Source organism: Marmota marmota, unplaced genomic scaffold (genome assembly GCF_001458135.2).
Source record: "Marmota marmota marmota unplaced genomic scaffold, marMar, whole genome shotgun sequence".
NCBI lineage: Eukaryota > Metazoa > Chordata > Mammalia > Rodentia > Sciuridae > Marmota > Marmota marmota.
The window spans coordinates 50,918,898-50,930,184 of record NW_025999842.1 but is presented as its reverse complement, the minus strand read 5'-3'; the positions used below and the strand labels follow the sequence as shown (position 1 = coordinate 50,930,184).

The following is an 11,287-nucleotide window of genomic DNA, read 5'->3' as shown; positions in this document are numbered from 1 at the left end:
AAGAGGAAGTGACTGACTATGTCCAAAGCACTGAGACTGAATTTAGTGAGGACTGGGCTTGGCCAGGCATTTGCCGGTCACTGGACAATGGTATCTTTGGTGGAGTGATGGGGAGAAAGGCCTGATTGAGGTGGGTTAAGAAGATGATGGGAAGCAAGGAGTGAAGGACACCAAATACAAACCATTCTCTGGGCACATAGGCCTTGGGTAGGGTGGGTATGGCAGCTCAGTTGTAAAGCACCCCTGGGTTCAATCCCTGATATTGCAGGAAAAAAAAAAGAATCCAATGAAGTATACATCTATAGATGTGGAAACTGAGGCAAGGTAATTAAGTCACTTGCTCAAATTCACATAGAAGCACAAATGGATTTCTTGGAGGCTAAGGAAAGCTAAGCATCAGAACTCTCCTCTTGCATGGACTCCTTCTAAGAACCTAGAAAAGGAAGAGGCCTCTCTGTGTGTTCACAAGGTCACAAGTTTCTATAAAATTTGTAATAATGAAATATTTTCATTATACTTTATGATGAAATCACAATTGGCAAATATTACTGTTTCTTTCCACTCCAATTTTCCCCTCCACTGGATTTCTCTTCATGATGGATAGTCTTGAGCATTTTTAGGATTCAGCTAACAAATGTTGACTTGGGGACATGTGTAGTTTTACAGGATCCCTTCATGTGGTCTAAAGTCACTTATGAATATCGCTACAATAATACCAGCCCTCCTTGTTCAGGAAGAATGTGCTTCTCTTTCCACTACTCCTCTCACCCTCCCTGTGTCAACTCCTTTGGCTTCTACCCAAAGGTTGGAGTGCTACGGTTTGTCCTACAGCATCTGGCACTTGAAGGGTGGGGATATGAGTGTTGGGAAAGAAGCAGGATTCTATTGGACTTTCATTCCATTCTCTTTAGAAAATCATTTTATTTTGAAGAGGATACAGTCCAAAAAAATTAAGATTTTCAGTGACAGTTGTGTGGACTCTTACATAAAAGTGTCAGTTGCTTAATAAAAAACAAACAAACAAAAAACTCTGCTATCATAGTCCTAGCAACTCTAGAAGCTGAGGTAGGAGGATCATAAGTTCAAGGCCAGTCTCAGCAACTCAGCAAGATCCCCAGAAACTCAGGGAGACCCTGCCTCAAAATTAAAAGTTCTGGGGATATAGTAAAGTACACCTGGGTTCAGTCTCCAGTGCAAAAAAAAAAAAGTAATATTTACTATTTCTTTTCTCATTTTAAATAAATATTCATTTTCATACCTAATTTAGTATTCTTTTTCTTCAAGAAAGAGCCTCCCAAAGTTATATAAACCCTCTTAATAGTTACAACAACAACAAAGTATTCTACAACCTAGACTGACGAATCTCTCAGCCTCTCAGATCTTCCCAGTCCATTTATATGGTGTCAGAGAAGAAGGTACAGTGGAAAATCTGACCAGTGGTAATTTCCATGAGGAACAGGTCATTTTTTTCTAATGACATACCCATGCAGAACATTTTGGTATCATGAAAAGATTGAGAAATTCTCCCTTCCCCACCCCAAACCTTCACCCCAGTAGTTTTCCTTTTCACACACGCCTCTGCATTTCCTGATTCTGGCCTGGACTTGAAGCAAAGGCACCTGAATCCAGCCAGGAAAGCTGTTATTACAATAGTTTTGGCCTAATAGGAGCAGGAAATACCAATAACCTTATGTGAGCTCTTCCCCAATGGACAGCCCACCTCAGTGCATAAATCGGTACTGTTCTTGCATAATTCCGATGATGCTCAGAGAAGTTCTGGATATTTGCAAACACGTTTTCTCATATCTTTGAGGCCAAGGGTCACAATAAAATGTGTGTGTGTGTATGTGTGTGTATTAATGCAAACTTCTAAAGAAGAAAAAATAACATTTCTACTGGGGAAAAGTGTTCTAAATACTAACTTTCCATCTTTTTGATCTGAGGTCTTGCTATATTGTTCACACTGGTCTCAATCTCCTAGGTTCACATGACCCTCCCACCTCCACCTCCAAAGTAGCTGGATCGTAGGTAGGCACATACCACTATACCCACCAATATTAACTTTAATGGTGAAGCATATGGGGGAAAAATGATATTCATTCAAACCGAAGATTCAGGTCCTATTTCCTGAGAAAACAGATTGCCATATTTACTATTCAATCTTTGTACAATTAAGTATGTTCAATCAGGCCCTGACTCCCAGGTAAAACAAAATAGAGTTCCTTTCCCAATGTATTACAAGAAACACATACACACACACACACACACACACACACACACACAATTACCCTTGCAAACTGCCGACCCTCCCCCAAAGACCATAAGTCAATACATCCTTCAAAGATACCCATTTTTCTTTCAGTCAACCATATTACCAACTACCTGAGTTGTAAATCTGAAACAATCCTACTCTTCAGCCTGACTCAGGTATTTATGATCACCTCTTTCTTCCACCTTGGGCAATTTTGCAACCTTTATTGTTGTTTGCAGTATTTGACATAATTGTTTTGTAGTTCTGTTTATTATGCTAGTGGAACCAGCATTTTAGAACTGGAATTGGCCCTGTTGTGACCTGCCTGATGAATCACCCTGGTTCTACCAACCCATGGGTTCCCAGCACTGACACAAGGCTGTTTTTCTGCATTAATTGGGGGATCTGTTTACACTAGTTCAGTTGCATGCCTGGGCTGGGCTGCTAGTACTGCTTCAGGAAAAAGCACTAAGGCTAGGCCTGTGGGTAGTGAGTTAGCTCTCTCCCAAAATTTAAGTGGTAGAGGCTGTGGCATGAGATTTTCAAAAGGACTCCCTCACAGAAAGCCTAGCATTTTTCTTTGTAAAAGTAGTTCTGAGCATAATTCCTTGGCTTCTCTGTGTCTAGTTCTTAAATATATTGGAGCTGATAATGTCCACTGGGGATGTTCACAGAACAGTGAAATTACACAAAAGGGTGCTAGTGACCAGAGGTGGCCTAGTTATAATACATCTACTGTTAAATCCTTCACTCAGAATAAGAACCCAAGTCTGACCGGGCATGATGGCACATGTTGGTAATCCCAGCAGCTCTAGAGGCTGGGGTAGGAGGATCAAGAGTTCAAAGGCAGCCTCAGCAATTTAGTGAGAACTTAAGCAACTCAGCAGGACCCTGTCTCTAAATAAAAAAGGCAGGATGGGAGTTTGAGGATGTGGCTCAGTGGTTAAGTGCCCCTGGTTCAATTCCTAGTACAAAAAAAAAAAAAAAAACACGTCTACATCTGAGAAAAGATGGCTGCATGAATAAAAGAGTGAACACACTAAAGAATGAGCAGAAATGGGATAAGCAACTATACTTTATTGGAAATGAGGCTCTGCCAATTCAACATAACCGCTTAGATGATAGCAATGAGAGCCTGCTAACCCTAATGCCATCTCGGTTTGTAATTGCCCATCCAAAAAACCCAGATTGGAGTGTAACCTTGGTCCACTTTATGCTCTGCCACCGAAACTTATTTTTTAAACGGTCATGTTTCTTTCTCTTCCCTTCTCCCTGCTCCTCCTTAATCTCTCCCCATCCCTAGTCTCAGGGGAAACAGGATTACCTTTCTTTCCCATCATAGGCAGAGTTATTGTCCCTGAGTAGAACCAGAAGAACCAAGTAATCCAGACTTTCAGAATGGTACCTGAAGATCTCAGAAATGACCATCTCCCAATTTAACAAGTAAATTACAACTCCAGACAGAGAACACATAGAATGTAGCCTTTGAGTTGCCTCTTTAAAAGCCCCTTGTTCCTGCTGATGGGCAGAATCACAGCCTTTGGGACAGGAGTCCCTGTGTTTCTCCTTTTCTAACAAGGCAATAAACCTTCTTATTCCTTTTTTTCAAAACCGTGTCCTGGCTATTGGATTGGCAAGGGGACAAGGACAGAGCTTTCAGCAACAAGAGGTAAAGGATGACATGCCTTGCCTTCATTGTATTATTACTAAATTAACATTACGACCACGAATCATCCAAACATCAAACTATGGATTCTGCTAAAATCTCTATTTTACACTTAGACTACCTCTGACTACTGTCTCTAATACTATCTACTGTACCTAAACCCACCCACCATTGACCTTTTAGCCTCTTCACTGTTCATTCCAATCTCCTCCCAAATTAAAAGAATAAGGGAGTGGCTTTTAAACCAGTTTGTCTCTAATTAGAAATTCCAGGAAATGGGAAGTGGGTGGGGGAATGGTAGAGAGAAAAGACTGAAAAGCAATTTTGATACTGCTGTGAGTTTTGGGTTATCACAGGACAACCTCTCTCCAGATACCAGATAAAGAAGAATAGAAGAAGTCGGACACTTACAAGTCATTTATCTCCTTCAATAAACCTAGAGTTTATCCATCCATCCTTCACATTCAGCTTAATCATAACCCAACTCTACCAAATCTGGGGATGGGAGTGGGGTGGATGGAAAACCAACAAAACCAATGAAACTCACTGCATTACAAATGAATGAGAAAAACGCCCTTAAGGGGATGGGGAATAAAAGAACCTGTGCAGCTTTGGGAAATCGAATTTCTTCTATATATTAAAATATTGAAGACAAAGGAACTGCACACAAATATTATGCTCCAATAAATTGGTATCTGTCATGGGTATGAGTTAGCAATTCTGAAACTATTTTATGTGCTATACTTAGGAATGAAGAAAAAGTAAATCTATTGTGCATAATGAGAGCCAGGTTTTTCACTGTCAGAGAAAGGAGTTAGAAATTTGGAAAGAAGAGGGAAGCTAGAGAAAACCAGATAGATCCAAAACAGAGGTGTATGTTATGGGGTGGGGGAGGTGGACTACTTTGAGCAGAGTTGATCTACAGCCACACCTCTCCCTTTTTAGAGAGCTTACCTAGAGTCCTTTGAGAAAGAAGGGGAATTTTGTCAGTGTGGTATTTATTTATTTATTTATTATCATTGTTTATTTACTTGTTTATTTATTTATTTATTGGTATTGGGAATTGAACCTATGGCACTTTAGCACCGAGCTATATTCCCAGACCTTTTTATTTTTGTATTATAAGACAGGGTCTGTCTAAATAGCTGAGGTTGACCTCAAACTTGCAATCCTCCTGCTTCAGCCTCCCACACTGTTGGAATTACAGGCATGTACCAGGTGTGTCAGTATGTTTTTAAACTTAGCTACTTCACACTTCAGAAGTGTTATTGGAAGAGGCACAGAGGGACAGAGAAGCTGGAAGATGCCAGCAGGAGCTAAAAAGACCCCTGTTTCCAAGATGACATATCCAGAGCTTTGCACAGTGGCAGTATCGTAGCCAATGAGGTTTATCCAAGGTGCGATTATTGCTAATTGAAAACTTTTCCCAAGATGACATATCCAGGAGCCAAGTTCTAGGTACTGAAAACATTTACTTCATTTCAACTCTCTAAGATCATTTACAAGTTCAGAGACCACTGCTGAATTTTAGGTCATGCTTTTGACCATTAAAATGTCTTTAAAGGGAAAAAAAAATCTCCTGATTAAAATTTGTAGGAAAAAAGCAATCCTAAAACTTTTAGGGAGTCTTTTGAGCCATTTTTGGATTATCCTGAGGCAGATCTCAGAGATTCTCATACAGGCAGACTCAGGAAACTTATAAGCAATTAAGTTACTTTCTCTAGGGAACTTTCCCATCTATTAGTCACTTACACATCTTATATGAGAGATTAGTCAAAGAGGCTAGATGCCACACTGAGTGAATCACTCCCCCTTCAACTCAGAGAAGTCTCAGGGGTACTGACAAGCAATCCACTCCTCTATTTCTAAGGAAGGATTTCTCAAGGAGAGAAGATGACTTCATATCAAACTGAAGCTTGAAAGAGAATTAGCAGGTTCCAAAGACCTATGTAGAATCAAATGTAGTGGCAGCTGTCCTTTATAACAGGAGCACTATGATATCTCTGACAGATACCTACTCTGATAAAGGATTTTCTTGTTTCCCCCTTACCACTCTCTTTGAAAAGCTTCAGTTCTATTAAGTCTCCTTGTCTTGTAACTTCTTTCTTAATCTAATGGACAGCTTCATGAGAGACCGCAGGGCTAAAATCAAACTGCAGTGGGTCTGCTTCCCTTGCCCATTGTGGTAGAACCCTCTGAGGGGTTGACAGTAGGACTACATCGGGAATTCAACATATATAATCATACCTAAATTGTAGGGTAAAAGACCTACCCAGGAGCTAGGATGATCCTACACAGCCCTGTTTTGGGTCTCTGGCCATGAACCTAGGAAGAATACCACTATTTATAAAGTTCATCCCACACTTACAGAATCTGAGAGTTCAGAATTGAAAATTTATTAGAGAATTCAGTTGAATGGAAGAGATTAAAATGCATTGAGTATTGTATAGTATCTTCTAGAATTCACCCATCCAACAAATATTGATTGCTTACCATGTAGCAGACTCTGTCTAGTTGCCTGAAAATAGACAGACAAACAAACAAAAAATGGCCTGGCTCTCAACAAGCTCATGAATGGGAAGAAGACAGATAAAGAACAAGAACAAATAACCTGGTACCACTAATCTTGTGAGAAGAATGTGGAATGGTATCAAGGAGAGAACGTGAAGCTCTGGAGATGCCAGGAATGGAAAGAGAGGGCCCTGCAGTACTGACACTGAACTGGCTCTGAGGAAACAGTGGTCACCAGGCATCTTTAAGGGAAGGGAAGTGCAGAAGCAAAGGGGGAAGGCCCAGGCTTCCTTGAAAGCAAAGAAAATAGCAAGTGCAAAGTAATGAAGGCATGAAATAGTATCTTGTCCTGTAACACTTGACATCTGTGTTATTGGCAAGTTCAATGGCAAGGCAACAGGAAGCAAAGAGGCACCTGGAGTGAAAAGAGCAGGTGCAGCTGGAGGGCCCTGGGCAGCCAGTGCCACCTGTACCATGCCCATTCTCATGCCCAGCTGGCAATGGGAGGCCAAGGAAACACTTTGAGAAGAAACGGACAGATATGCATTTTGGAGAGATGTCTTGGGGTGAAAACAAACGAGAGAAACCGTGGGGATGGCGTAAACTTATAAGCGTTTCTCAGCAGCATCTTTTTCATCTTCTAAGTCATATGTAACAGTACTAGCCTGCATCTTCTAATCCTTCACACTCTGATGAAGCCTCTTTTTTGGGGGGTGGGGGTGGAGGGGTTACCAGGATTGAATGCAGGGGCTCTTTAGCACTGAGCTATACTCCCCAACCTTTTATTTTTCTATTTTGAGACAGGGTCTCACAAACTTGTGATCCTTCTGCCTCAGCCGCCTGATACACTTGGATTATAAGCTTCTTGCCCCACTCCGAGATGCTAATGATATCTTTTATTCCCTAAAGTCAGCATCAGTGACTTGGAATAACAGACTGCTGTCACTCCCCACCTGCTTGTTATCTGCTCCCACAGCTAGCAACCCCCATGTAAATGTTCCAACTGGGTAAAGATATTGCACTACCTCTGCAAGGGTAGCTTCCAGACAAGGCTCTGGGCCCCTTTGCCTCCACCTGCAGCTCAAAGTTCTCAATATACAAATCCTGGGGCATCACTGAATATCAAGCAATGACAAAAGTGGATCGTATTCTTAGATTCCTTGAGACCCTAGACGTCTCTTCTTACACAAGGCCCAGTAGGAAACCCCTTATCAGAATCCCACTGGTCTGTGATGATTGAGAGAGGAGGGCAGGGCAAGGAAGTCACCATTAGTTGTCACCAATTGGTTTGGTGTATGGATAATCCTCAGCTGAACTTCACAAAAGTCTTTTCAGGCGTGGACTGCCACATAGGGGGCATATTCTACCAGGAAATCAGAAAGCCTAGAATAGTTCCATAAAACACAGTGTTGATCATCACCAGAATGAATTTCCTGTAGTGCTTTTAAAGCATAAAACTAATAGCTACTCATAAGTAGCTTCCTTTGTTTTATGCCTTTTAAATAACTTTGGTGAAGTCTAATATGGAACTTCAATTTACTTTTTTGAGACTATAAATACTTTGTACTTGTCTTCCTTTTCTTTCCTTCTTTTTATTTTTTCACACTTTATTTTCTATTTACCTCTTACCAAATAATAGATTTTTAATAAGTAATTAAATTTTTTTCAAAAATTAGTAACAACAAGGTGAGGTAAACATACCCCACACATCACCTTTTTCTCCTCTCACTCATAGGGCTGCCACATGAAGCAAATAAAAATAAAGATGGCTTAATTAATTTAAATTTTAGATGAACAAAAAGTACTCCTTTGGTGTAAGTATATCCCATGCCATACTTGGTACCTACTCATACTAAAAGAACAATTTTGCTACTTATCTGAAATTCACACTTAATGAATAATCTATATTTTATTTGTCAACTAATCAAATAAGTCTGTTTTAATGATATTTTTGTTAGGGCATCTGGCTTTAGAAAAAAAAATCCACCCAATTTTATAGAATGAAATATAAACTAGTGTTACTGTATTTTAGATAAAGAGTAATTGGATGTCAGCAGATAGCAAAAGACATTTTATGATATGTGTAGCCTGACATGGGAAAATGCACATTATAGGTTAAGTGAGAAGCACGAGATGCACAATTACATAATAGTAATAAAACAATAATAACTGGGCTTTACAGAACACAAACTATGTGGCAGGCATGTTCTAACTGCCTTTTTGTATTAACTTGATTAATGCAAACTATGAAGTAGAATACTATGATTATTCTCAGTGTAAAGATGAAAAAGGTAAAGGCTTCTGTTGAGAGCCACAGCCAAAGGGGCCCCAGCAAACTTCCAGCTGCCAGCAAACTTCCAGCTGCTGGCTGATGATTGGCTCACAGCGGCCCCAGCAACATCTAGCTGATTGGCTCCTCGGCCCCAGCAACATCTAGCTGATTGGCTCCTCTGCGGTGATGCTCATTGGACTGTTTCCCTGCCCTTTCAGACCACGGAGCTGCTCATTGGGGGACTTTTTTTGGCTCCGCCCACGTGACCCAGCCAATCGGCCTCAAGAGCAGGAGGATTGTGGGAGGTGGAGAGAAGCTGGTGTGGGAGAGAGAGGCTTGTGGAAAGCCGGTGGTGGCAGTTGAGGCTCTGAGGATTTTTCCTGAGAGGCTGTTTTGTTTGGCGTGTGTGGTTCTAAAAATAAAGTTAGTTTCTTTTGACAAGTGGCTCCTGATTGTGCCCAGCCAGACTGCGGCAGGCTTCCACAGGTTTACCAGCCCACTAAATACTATGTATTCACGCATACACAGAGTATGTTACCAAAAAGCAGCACAAAGGAAAACAAGACTAGCAGAAAATAAAATAAGCTGTGACACTCATCATTTTGTATAACAATATAGTGATTTCTGAAATCTGAAATCTTCTTCCCACATTTTTTGTATTTCCCATAGGAGTGTATATTGCTTTTCAAATACAATAATATAATTCAAATTTTTAAATCTATTTATTGGAGAAACTGTATTCTGGTTTTGTTTCTGTTTTTTAAATGCCATTCCACTTACCTACAACATACATTATGATGCTAGTTTAGGAGAATTTCATCATTCCAAGTTTCTTCTTCTTCTTCTTTTTTTTGTTTTTTGTACTGAATTGAGCTCAGGAGTGCTTTAACTTACATTCCCAAACCTTTTCATTTTTTATTTTGAGGCAAGGTTTCACTAAGTTGCTTAGGGCCTTGCTAAATTGCTGAGGCTGGCCTCCTCAGCTCTACAGGCATGCACCACCATGCCAAGCCATTCCAAGTTTTAGCCCTCCCAAGTCTTTACCAGGCAGATGTGGGCCACTGTCTTTTAAATTGATGTCTCCCTTTATAATCCATTAGTTAATTCAGTTCTGTGATTCCAGTGGTCACTACACATTCCAAAGTTTGTTCAAACAAGACCTACTACTTCCTATAGGTAGACAATTTATCAGCCTAAAAAGGAAAAATTAAAAAAAAAAAAAATGAAGTTCCTGCAGCTTCTTGTAGACTTTCCATTAGATGGAGCAATCCTGGCCGTACAGTCAGCAAGGAAAGTACAAGCTTTAAACATGCCTCTACCTTGTCCCTCAGCATGTTCTGAAGAACCAGTCAGCCTTCAGAGAATTATAGATTCATCCTCGGTGAGGTCACTGTGTTGGTGTTGGTGCACTTGGGGAGCAGGTTTGTCAGCTGTGTACCACAGAAAGGGCTTCAGAAGGGCATGGGCAGGCTCCAGGCTAACATGTCCAATGGCTCTTCTGTCATCAGTAATAAGAGAGTTATTTTTACAGGAGACTGTCACTAGCAAAACATAAGCTTCTGGCTTTTGCTTTAAAGGAAAGATGCCAGCTTCTAAGCTTCCCCTTTAATTGCCTTCTATGTAATAGAAGAGGTCATGAGTGTAGCACACAAGCCAGAACTGGGACTTAGAAGACAACTGTTCTCTATTCCTGAGGAAGTTCGCTGGGAGGTGAGATCTGAGGCCTCCAAAGCATGCAGAGATTGGGGGAGAAATCCCTTCCCATTCAGGCCCACATCATGGTATACTGCCTTCCTTCCTTTGCAAAATAACTATCGGCTGCTTCTCAGGGAGATGCTAGGAAGATGCCTCTGAGAACAAGAGTGAGTCACCATTTGTACAACCCAGCGATGCTGCCAGCCCGCCTCTGCTCTCCCTCACAGTTTTTGTTTTCTTGGTATGATAATTAGTTGTTGGCACTGTGAGTGTGTCTCCTGAGCTTAAAAAGAAAAAAAAAGAAAAAAAAAAAAAACTGGGCACCTGTTATTTCTGGAATGAGTGTTCTATGCATCCTATTGAGGTAAGCTGCTATTTACTCCAATCCAAGTGCTGGCCAGCATTGGTCACCTAACACTAAGTGTCCCTGCCCTCATGTTATATTTTTATAGTCCAGCATAAAGGAATGTGATCTATGGCTCCTACCTCCTGCCTTCTCCTGAGTTAAAGAGTGAGTCTCTTCAAAAAAAATGCAGGGACTCTAGAGTTAGCCAAAACTTAAAGCTTATCGCCCAGTGATTTCCAACTTGGGAAACACATTAGAATTTTCTTGGACCTATTTAAAAAATATGAGTGTGTGAGTCCTTCCCCAGGACAGCAGGGCCTATGAGGCCACTGGTGTTCTTTCAAAGCTCCAAAGGATTCTAGTGGGCCGTTGAGGTTGAGAACCACTAATCTTGTCCATCAAGCCCTTCCAGAGGGAATTGAGACCTGGATAGGATGATGGGCTATCCCAGGTTCCACAGCTTGTTAGTCAATGTAGCTTTATCTGTGTGTCTGTCTTCTAGACCATGAGACCTTTGAGGCCACTGCAATAATGTTTGAAGGGGGC

The 11,287-nt window shown here is 40.9% G+C and overlaps 1 pseudogene; it reads left to right on the top strand.

Annotated features, from left to right (window-relative positions):
- The first annotated feature begins 5,269 nt into the window (after positions 1-5,269).
- Positions 5,270-5,472, top strand: LOC125616079 (annotated as a pseudogene).
- Positions 5,473-11,287: the final 5,815 nt, after the last annotated feature.